Source organism: Vicugna pacos, chromosome 30 (assembly GCF_048564905.1).
Source record: "Vicugna pacos chromosome 30, VicPac4, whole genome shotgun sequence".
Lineage (NCBI taxonomy): Eukaryota > Metazoa > Chordata > Mammalia > Artiodactyla > Camelidae > Vicugna > Vicugna pacos.
Genome location: NC_133016.1, coordinates 18330820 through 18342276, shown reverse-complemented (window position 1 = coordinate 18342276; position 11457 = coordinate 18330820).

Genomic DNA, 11457 nt, shown 5'->3' with positions numbered 1-11457 from the left:
ATGCTTCACAGAGTGGGCTGGATTAGAAATCCGGGCTCTTGTTGGGACAATTGACCCTTCCTTGAGGGACTGGAGAGCACTGCGGGGGTAGAGCCTTCCTGTCTACAGCCCACGCCGGCTGTCTTCCAACAATTCCATTGACTCCCATAATACCGGCCTCCCACTGTAGCCCCATCACAGTGTTACTGCACCTTTCCTGATATTGTTCATTTAATTCCTCCAGAAAAGAACAAAAGAAGACAATTTCATCAACATGAATCTGTTCAGGAATCAAGTCTGAGCCTAGAACAGCTGTTTCTCTCTCCTGCTCGTCTCCGTTCCTTCGAAAGTTACATTAGGTCATCCTCAGAATGGAAGGGAAAGCAGGGAACAAGCAAATCACCCAATTTTACCCATGAGGATTTTTTTTTTTTGTAGCTTTTAAGTAATTCTGTTCCCACTCTTTCTTACAACCTCAGGTAAATGAAAGCTGACCGTGCTCAAAACAACACCGTATGTTTTAGATCTTAGAATCAGCCACTAATCTCTCAAAACTGATGTCCACGGGTGCAGCCATTTTGGATAGGAAGTTGACAATCTCTATCAAAAGCCCTTGTGCCTGTGCCCTTTGAGTCAGCAGTTCTGCTGATAGTCATTCACCCCGGGCCGTGGTGACCTTGTGCAAATTAGAAAAAAAGAACCCCTTCCTCAAGACATTTTACGTCTATTTCCAGAAAAATTATCACAATAAGTATTTAAAGTTATGATGTTTACAAAATGACTGGTGCCCACACAGATGAGGCACTTTGTGCAGTGTACAACCTATGCAACTGTGTACATTAACCCTGGTTCCCTTAAGAATACGTAGGAAGGACTTCAGGATATATGTAAAAAGGTGTTCATTGGAACATTATTTTGCAATAGTAAAAGAAAATTGTTGCAATATCCATCAGCAGGGGACAGTTTAAGTAAATTAGGGTAGCTTTACACAATAGAATGCAAGGGAGCATTATATAAAGAACAGGGTAGATCTGTATGTGCTGATACAGAGATGTTCAAGGTATATTATTAAGTAAAAAAAGTAAGATGCAGGAGAGAATATATTATAATTCAGTGTATGTAAATTTGAAAAAAGAAATATACTGTATAGCCATTTTTTTTCTTTTGAAAAGACACTCAAGAAGTCATTAACAGGAGTCTCCTGGGAGGAGAGTCATTGGGTGAGGAAGGGAGCTTTTAGTTCAAATGTAAACCTTTTTGTGTAGTTTGAATTTTTCCTACCAAATACATTTATGACTTTCAATTTAAAAAAATCAACAGGGATTATCAGAATAGAAAGTTACAGGTCCTTTTTATTTCTTACACCTTTCAACATCAAAGAAAATCTAAGAAATATGTTTTAATTGCTGTGCACATCCACCCACAGAATACGGTAAAAATTAAACTGGAGTGTTTTGTCTGTTTCTTCGAGTGATGAGGGCTGAGGAGGGCAAGGAGAAGGAAGGCTGGTGGTAAAGCAGGAAGGCAAAGCCTCTGTGTGTATCTCTTAGGTTATTTTTGCCTCTCAATTCATGCTTCTGAAAACAAATACTAAATTCATGTGTCTGTTAGACAACTAATATATTTAATCATAGAACAAGAGTATCATTAATCCTACTTTCTTTTATTAATTCAATTTGAGTGGGTGTCAACTCAGTGTTTCCAGAATTGCCCATCATTTAAAACCCAGGGACCTGGTAGAAAGCTGCTAACCATGTGTTACTTCACTTTATAGGACAAAGTGGGCTCAGAAGAATGAGATTCGCTGTCTTTCTCTCTTCCTTTTTGATCCCTAGTGAAAACAGAATTCTAATGGTTCCTTTCTATTTGTTCCTGAAATTAAACCTCTATTAAAATACAAGTAAAGCTGAATTCATTATTACAAATTTGATGCTAAGAATTCACTTTCCCAAATGAGTATTTATTTAAGCTACATCTACAGTATTCCAAAAAAGAGAGAGAGAAGGAAAAGAGAGATTGTTCTTGGATGAGCAGAAATGACATTTAATATTATTAAGTAACATAGCAACCCCATATCTAACAACAGAGTGACATTTATTTTTTTTTTAGAAAAGAACTATTTGTATTTCTTTAAAAAAGATTTCCTTCAGGGGCGGTTGTAGGAGGAGAGCACTCTGAATGTGATAAATTTCACAGAACATTTTCTGCATCAGAGTTTTGTATTTTGAATCATGCATTTGTTCCAGTGTTCAGGGTATCAGACCTTGATTTTGATTACAAGTTATATATACACACTCCATTGTCCTACACATCGGAAAATAAGTTTTAAATACTGAACGCATTCCAGGGCAAGGTCTTCCCTCAAGACATTAATGTAACAAATTCTCTTTCTAACCTGTTGAATTTCTGTTTGGAGGCTGATTATTTAGAGCCCCTGTATTTAATTGCTGACCGCATTTGCCTTGGTTGCCCTGGCTGTGTCATTAAATATTTATTCATTCAGTAAACATTTATTGAGGGTCTCCTCGGTGCCAGGCTCTCTGCTCATACTAGAGTATAGCGAATAGAAAGAGAAATATACAGCTAAAAATACATGACCACTGCCATCTGGGAGGTCACAAGCTGGCAGGCTATGGGCTCCTTTGTCCCATGTCCATTAGGATGTTTGTTCTGTACCATCAGGGCCAGGACTCAAGTAAAGCAGAGTTGCTTACGACAGAGTTTAGGAGACACACACTCTTGGGTGTGCAGGTGCGGACAGGCACCTGAGAGTGAAGGTCTCAGTAGATTTTGAGCTCTGGGGCTCCCAGCTTCACCCTGGTCCTGCTGGCATCCTCACCCGGCCACCTGGCTGCCTGACCTCCCCACTTTCTGCTGCCCTTCTCAGTTCACAGACACACTCTCTCTTTTCTCAGTCACTTCCCCCAAAATGTCTACACTCGGTGTCTAAGTTTCGATGCCCAGGGGTACACAACACTCCCTGTAACTACTCCTCATTTAACTGCTTCTTCCAGGCCTTGCTCAAACCCCACCCTGAAAGTCCTCCCCAGGCCTAAGAGCCTGATCAGTTTCTCCCTGTGCACCTGCCCACAGTCCTACGAAGGCCCTTGTCACTAGCCAATTTGTATTCAAATTGTTACATGGGAACCTGTCTCCCTGAGACAGGGCTGCGAGCCCCTGGAAAGCAAGGCCTGTGTTCTAGTCTTTGCAGATCTCGCTCCAAACCTGTGGGACCCAGCAGTGTTTTCCACAGGTGTGTGTCTTAGTCCATCCAGGCTGTAGAGTCAAATTTCCACAGACTGGGGGGCTTAACAACACACGTTTATTTCTCACAGTTCTGGAGGCAGCCAAGTCCGAGATCAAGGGGCAAGCAGATGCCGTGTCTGATGAGCGCTGGCTTCCTGGTTTGCAGACGGCTGTCTCTTGGTGTGTCCTCATGTTGCAGAGAGCAGAGAGAGGAAGCAGGCTCTTTCCCACCTCTTCTTGTAAGGGCACTAATCCCATTCCTGAGCGCTCTACTCTCATGGCCTAATCACCTCCCAAAGCCCCCACCTCCAAATACCATCACACTGGGAATTAAGTTTCAACATATGGATTTGGGAAGGAACACGAACATTTTATGTAGATCAGGGTTAATTTACAGTTTGACTTTTACTCCATCAACAGATGACTGGATAAAGAAGATGTGGTGTGTATGTGTACACACACACACACACACACACACACACACACACACACACACACACAGTGGAATAGTACTCAGTCATAAAAAAGAATAAAATAATGCCATTTACAGCAACATGGATAAACCTGGAGGTCATCATTCTAAGTGAAGTAAGCCAGAAAGAGAAAGAAAAATACTGTATGATACTGCTTATATGTGGACTCTGAAAAAAAAAAGACTCAAAAGAATTTATCTACAAAACAGAAACAGACTTACAGACATAGAGAACAAACTTATGGTTACCAGAGGTTAAAGGGGGTAGCAAGGGATAATTTGGGAATTAGAAAATTGCCCCTCTTGGGGAGTGATGGAAATGTTATCTATCTTGATTGTGATAGTGGTTTCATTGGTGTATACATCTATCAAAATTCATCAAAGTGTACATCTGAAATATGTATCTTCAAGTATTTTAGATATAGTCTTTACCAAAAAAAAGGTGTACTAAGAAACAAATTTTATTTATTTATTTATTAAGAAACAAATCTTGGGAAGGAGGGTTTTGCTCAGTGGTTGAGCGTGTGCTTAGTGTGTATGAGGTGCTGAGTTCAATCCCTAGTATCTCCATTTTATAATTAATTAATTAATTAACTTAATTACCTCTCCCCCCCCCTAAAAAATCCCACAAAAACAAATCTTTTCTATTTTTGAAAGCAAGATTCATGAAGTAATCTACTAAGATTTTTATTGACTCAATTGAAGTACTGTACGTACTTCACAGTAATCAGAATCCATTTGTTTACATATAATTTTTTTTCCTATTATTCAGATCTCCTTCAATTCAGTGCAAATGAATAAAACCTTATTCATTTGAAGGCTTTATTCGGAGATTACGGAAGTAATTCTCTATGCCTAATTCCTGGCTCTAAGATGTACTGTGGCCTTAGGCAAGTTATTTTAATACATGTAAGGCTCAGGTGTGTTATCTGTACAATGGAAAAAAATCTTGTGAGATTTGTGAGGATTAAATGTGAAGATGTTTGGGTTTTTTTCTTTACCATTTTTTGCAGTGATTCTTTCCTTCTTTCTTTCTTTCTTTCTTTCTTTCTTTCTTTCTTTCTTTCTTTCTTTCTTTCTTTCTTTCTTTCTTTCTTTTTTTCTTCCTTTCTTTCTGAGTGCAGTCATTCCTAAAGGATGGCCACTGTATATCTTTAGGTTGACTTTTTGGCACTATATAGTTATTTCGGGTATGAATGAATTACTTTTGTAAAACTAAAATCCTCTTATTGACATTTTATTCAAATAAATCCAGTTGTTTTTCATTAGTTTTAGTAATTTTTTCCCATAAGACTAAGAAGCGCTGTTTACCGATGTATCCCATAGCAATAGGCCATATAAATTAGGAATGCTTTTAGCTGTGAGTAATGGGAACTACAACCCATAATAGTGTCTGAAACAAATTAAAGTTGTTTTTGTTTTATTTTATCTTGCATGACACAAAATCCAGAAAAGCAAAATTCTTACCAGAAGTCCCTCAGCACCTTTTCTCTAATGTATTTCTGGCCAGAACTAGCTACATGGATGCTTCCTTCCAACTGCAAGAGAGGCAAGAAAATCAAGTATCTGGTAAAAGAAAGATGGATTCCTACAGTTTTCTAAGACTAATACTGACTCATCAACCGAACCAAGATGCATTACCAACAGGAACAAAATTAAGAATTTTTTTAGCAAGAATGAAGATTAAGGGTGGATAAGATATTGGTAATACGATCTGATGCATGAACTTCTACTCAGCAAAAGTCACCTGCAGGACTGTGAAGCACTGCTCTCTACCCTTCGTCTGGCACCCATATCTTCCATCAGTTGTGAAACTCTCAGATACTTCATGGTAATTCAGATTGAACGTGTATAAATCTCAATATTTTGTTATGTTTGCTCTATTAAAAAAAAACTCTTTAAAGGCAAAGGGCTGGATTTCTGAGATGATTTCTTGAGATTTCCCACAGATCTGAGACCTACAATTCAAAATTCAATGTAAGAGGGGAGGGTAGAGGTTAGTGGTAGAGTGCATGCTTAGCATGCACAAGGTCCTGGGTTCGATCCCCAGTAGCTCCACTGAATAAATAAAAAAATAAATCTAGTTATCTCCCCTCACCCCCTCACCCCAAAAAAGTTAAACTAAAAAGGGTTTTTTTAAGTCCTATGTAAGAACAGTAACTGTGCTGTGTTTACTTCTTATATTAGTATATTTTGTGCTATGCCTTTATCCGGACCTTATTCAAGCTATATTATCTGTTAGAATTTCAAGATCTTTTCTGCAGTTTATTTTCCCTCGATAAGTTAACTATCTGTACTTTTCCTATGAATGCCTTTCCAACCAGTTTGAACCAATATCATTCAATCATTCTACAAACATTTTACAAAGCTCTTGTTTTGTGCCTTCACTCTGGGAATATCAAGATGCAGAAGAAACCATTTTTTGTCTACAAGCATTTTATAAGCTGGGAGAGAGACAGATTTATAAGCCAATAACGTTTAAGAAATTGAGTATCATAGGTGCTATCAGAGAATTACAAAGGTGAAGGAGAGAGAAGGGCAGGAGTGGTCAGTTGTTGATGAGATGAGTCAGAATTCTTAAGAATCTGAGTCATTAACATCAGAGAACCTCTCCAGAACTAGCATTTTCTGTCTAGATTGTATCTTTAAGGGATTGGTTCAGACTTGCTTTCCCTTGTAATTACATGTGCCATAAACTCTTCAATTAAAGACTTGTTAGTAGGGGAAAGTCTGTGTTCTCATTGATGACAGATCTGTTCACCTTTGCCTGTCACCATGATCTCTGGTTCATGGGAAGGTAACCACAGGGAAATTTGATTTCCCAGTTTCATTCAGGGCCAGTGGGAAACCACTCACTTTTTTGCCTTTTGGCAACTTGGCTCCCCTGACACGCATCTGTATACAACGCTAGCAAGGAAGCAGGCATCCACACGTGATCACCAGCTTCTGAATTCACTCCCTCCACTTTTAGCTAAATGAAGATGAAATTAGAAATTCAGTGATGTCATGTACCCACTAGTGTTTCCAAACTATAGATTGTCTCATTAACCAGTCGTGAAATCAATTCAGTGGGTCTTAATCAGCTTTTTGGAAAAGAAATAGAATAAGGGAAAAAATAGAATAGAAAATATCAGAATGCAATTTGCCTAGTACAATTAAAACTAGTGAAACTTTTGTTGCAGTTGTGTGTGTGTGTGTGTGTATGTGTGTGTGTAGTCACAACATAAATGTACTTCCGTCTATGTCACAAGGAAAAAGTTAAGCCACTGAACTCGATTCTAATCCTCACGAAGGCACTTATTAGCCATGTAACAAATAGTTGTTGAGTTGAGCTCATTTGGATGTGCGTTTGTGTGTTTACACAGCGAATACTGTATGTGTGCACCTCATGGACTCTTGCTGCCCCTCATTTAAAATTTGTGAAAATGAAGGGCAACAGTGGGCTTTCAAATGTTATCAGATTCAGTAAATGCTCTTTTTCAGGGATAAACCATTCCATTCACCGGGTCTGCTTTATAACCTTTAATCTGGTGTAACCCCACCTGTTGTATAAAACAGCCCCTAAGCTTTCTAAATAGTGTCCTGAAAAAGATCTTACAAAATCCTGAAGCGCAGTGGGTCATTAGCAAACAGAGCCTTCAGATCCTTCTAGATCCTATGCTGATCCGAGCCCCTCCCTCACAGTCAATCAGAGCAGGTCTGCCCAGCTTCTTGCCCCCGGCATTGGTGACGTCACTGCTGCCCGCCCCCTGCGCTCCTTTTTCAGGTCTTGGATGCTGAGTGCTGATCTTTTCTGGCTATAGTGACCCCCCCACCCCTCCTGGCTCAGCCACCAGAGCCTTTGCTCTTCCTGGAAGCCACGTTCTCACTGTCCCTCAGTGGGCAGAGCCTCCACCGTTTGGAACTAGAATGGTTCTTGGTGCTCCGAGGGTCACATGCTGTACCCGGAGACTGCAGCTTCCCAGATCTGGGCCAAGCCTAAAGTTACCTGCACCATCTGCTCTTCCATCTCCCTGCCTGCATGTGGTAGATCCTCCTGAGAATGTCTGAGTTCTCTGCCTGCCTGGGAGGAGTGGGGGAGTTGTGGCAGGGGTGTGGGGCTAAGGATGCTGTTGGTAACAAAGATCAGCCTCCGACCTGCTTGCAGTCTGATGGAAGACATGGCATCTCAAAGGTCCACAGATAACCTGAGTGACCAGGGAGTTAGGCAAGACTCTCAGATGCCTGTCCTCTCTCACCCCGCCTGCTCCAAATCAGTGCACCTTTAGCCAGGGCCAGGGCTCTCAGGTTTCACAGCTGCTGCCACAGCATGTGTGTGAGCAGGGGCTTATCACGTGCCCTGTCCGCACCCCTGAAGGTCAGGTGTGTTCACGTCATCTAAGCTCAAAACCTTGGGCAGCCCTTGTGAAAGTCCAGCCTGGGCCAGTTAGGTTCTGAGCCACCTCGGCTGCATTGCTGAGCATTCTGAACTCCCTGGCAAACAGGCAAAGGGTGGATGCTTTCACAGTAAGCAGTCGACATTCTGAAAGTCCTCTTTGCCTCTGCCCTGAACCAGATCTAACTTATGCTGAAGGCGGGTGGATCTGTGGGTGTATCTCAGCCTTGTTCCCAGTCAAACCCTCGGCTTTGGGCTGGTTCTCCTTCATCTCTGCCAAGACCTCCCTGGACCCTGGGACCCCAGGGACCTCCATTGCCTCCATTGCCTGCCTCTCATCTAAGCACATTCCCATCCTGAGTCAGGAAAAGAGCATCCTGGTCAACAGGCAGCCAGGGCTGAATGGTCAAGGAAGCAGGCCTTTCTCCCATCCCTTACAGGTCCTCCCAGTGTCTCATCATTGTGGATGCTCCCTGGTCTTTTTTGTGGAGGGTCCAGGCCTTCAAGGGGCCTCTGGATTTCTGTGGGAGCAGAGACGTGACTCTGGTAGGATGGAAAGCCAGAACCCACTGCTCAGACAGAATCTGCAAAGGGGTCCATTTTGGTGCCCTTGGTCCAAACACTCCAGCACCCAGTGTCTGTCTCTCAGAGCCACCAAGAGTCCCAGTATCTCAACAAGGACACCTCATAAATGAGCAACACAAAAATCTTCTAGATGAAGTAGAATTGCTGTAACTCACTGAAGGAGATCCTCCTTGGAAACAGAAGAGAAATTCTTGATCTTTGCTGTGTGATCTGGGAAATCAGTTACATGCAAGAATACTCTTCTAATTAAAAAAGCCAGCCACCAGCAGAGAGTTTTTCAGCTGTCACTTGTCTCGCTTTTGGCAGTGAAGCAAAATGGCTAAATCTAGATCTGGGATCAAATCCCAGCCTCATCACTTAACATCACTTAACCCCTTAAGCCTCCATTTCTCTGTCTATAAAACAGGGATAATACCACAGCCTACTGCATTAGGTTGTCACAAAGATGGAGAGAATCTACCTTTACGGAGTGTAGTATCTGGCACATAGGAAACAATAAATGTTAATTATTATTGTTACAATTACAAGAATTGCTGAAAGAGTAGGATAAGGCAATTAAGACTAAGACAAGGGAGAGAGAGTTTATAGACCAGGGTCCTTACTTCAAAATAAAAATTAAAGGGATGTGGAATAGCTCAGCGTTCGAATGCATGCCTAGCGTGCATGAGGTCCTGGGTTCAATCATTAAAAAATTTTTTTTAATATTTTTTAAAAGGTAAAAATTAAATTGATTCTGTTTCGGTGTATCCTACTTGCCTGCTTTTCCACATGACCAAGCATCGGAGACACAGCACATAGTACAGGGGAAAGAATATGGACCTCAGAGTCAGACTGTGCTCATATCCCTGTCTCCTACTTCCTGGGAGATTTGGGCAAATTATTTAACTTCTCTGAACCTCAGTTTACTTATCCACAAAAATGGAATAATAATAATTAACTTGCTAACAAAAATAGCAGCTGGGCCAGGAGAAGTGGCATCAAAAATAAGTAAATAAAATAAGGGCACACAGGCAGCCCTCTGGAGAGGCCTATGTGGCCAAGGGCTGAGACCTCCTGTCAACAGCCAGCGAAGACCTGAAGCTCCTGCCCAAGTGAAGAGGACCTTCCAGCCCCCGTTAAGCCTTCAGATGATTGCAGCCCGGGCCAACATCTTGTTTGCAGCCTTAAAAAAAAGTCCCTGAAATAAAACCGCCCTTCTAATCTTCCCAAACTTCTGACTCACAGAAACTGAGAAGTGATAAATATTTGTTGATTGAAGCTGCAAAAAAAAATTATTTGCAGGATTGTGCTGATAATTTAAAAAGCCTCCTCCTTCCACCCCTCATCTCTCCCACGTGCACAAGCAGTTCTTACTCTATGGGAGCCCTTATGATGTGGCACCGTGTTGTCCCTCCCACTGTAATGTAAATGTCTTCACTGAGGTTGATTCTCTTTTGTTTGTCTTTCATTGTCTGATATTTAGTGCAATCATTGAACATAGCTGGTGCTCAGTGAACATTTGCTAGCTGGTTAAATGAGAGAATCGCTGAACACGGAAGAAAAATATAGTTGAGAGGACACATGAAATTCCTTTATTGCCCAGACTCCAGGGAACAACCTCAGCACCTGTATCGTAAACTAACCAGGTTGTCTGCTGAGACGTTCTTACTGTAGATGTAATTTGATTTCTGTTTCATCTGAATCTTCACAATAAGTGGTATTACAGTGCATCCCACCATATCCCCATGTCCTCTGGGTTCTGTGTTATCTAACCTTGCTTCTCAGCATTGCTCTGAGCGAACATCCTTTCTTAAATTATCATCATACAAATAATACATGGTCACACACACAAAAAACTCACAAGTATGGATAAGCTAAACTAAAACGAAACCTAAAACTCTCCAAACCCATAATTATTGTTAACATTTTAGATGTAGCCTTCTAAGATTTTTTTCTTTTTACACAGACTTATTGAGAAATAATTCACATGTTATATTAGTTTGCTAGGGCACTATGTTAGTCAGGGTTCACCAGAGAAATGAAACCAAGAGGATGTGTGTGTGTGTGTGTGTGTGTGTGTATAAATATAAATTGTGAGAGAAAGAGAGATAGACCTATTGATTAATTTTTAAGGAATTGTCTCACACAGTTGTAGAGGTGCAAGTCCAGGGTAGGCAAGCAGGCTGGAGACCCGGGGAAAATTGCAGACCAAACGCACACAGTCTTCTGGCAGAGTTCCTTTCTGCTCAGGGGAGCTCGGTCTTTGCTCTATTAAGGTCTTGATTGATTGGCTGAGCCTCACCCACATTAGGGAGTGTAAACAGCTTTACTCAGAGTCCACCGATTCAAATACTAATATCATTCAAAAATACTTTCACAGAAAGTCCAAAATAATGTTTGACCAAATATATGGGCCCTGGTGGTCCAGCCAAGTTGACACTTAAAAGTGCCCATTGTGGGCTGCCATGACAAAACACCCAAACTGGGTAGCTTAAACCACAGGGATGACTACTTTCTCCCAGTTCTGGGAGGTACAAGTCTAAGATCAAGCTGTCGGCAGGCTTGGTTTCTTCCGAGGCCTCTCTCCTTGGCTTGTAGATGACTGTCTTCTCCCCGTGTCTCCACATGGTCTCTCCTCTGTGTGTCTGTGTCTTAATCTCCTCATCTTACAAAGACACCAGTCATATTGGACTGGAGTCCATCCTAATGACCTCATTTTAACTTAATGTCCTCTTTAAAGACCCTCTCTCCTGAAGTATTGGGTCTTAAGAGGGCAGCAAGTGAATTTTGAGGGGGAAATAATTCAGCCCAGAACACCATT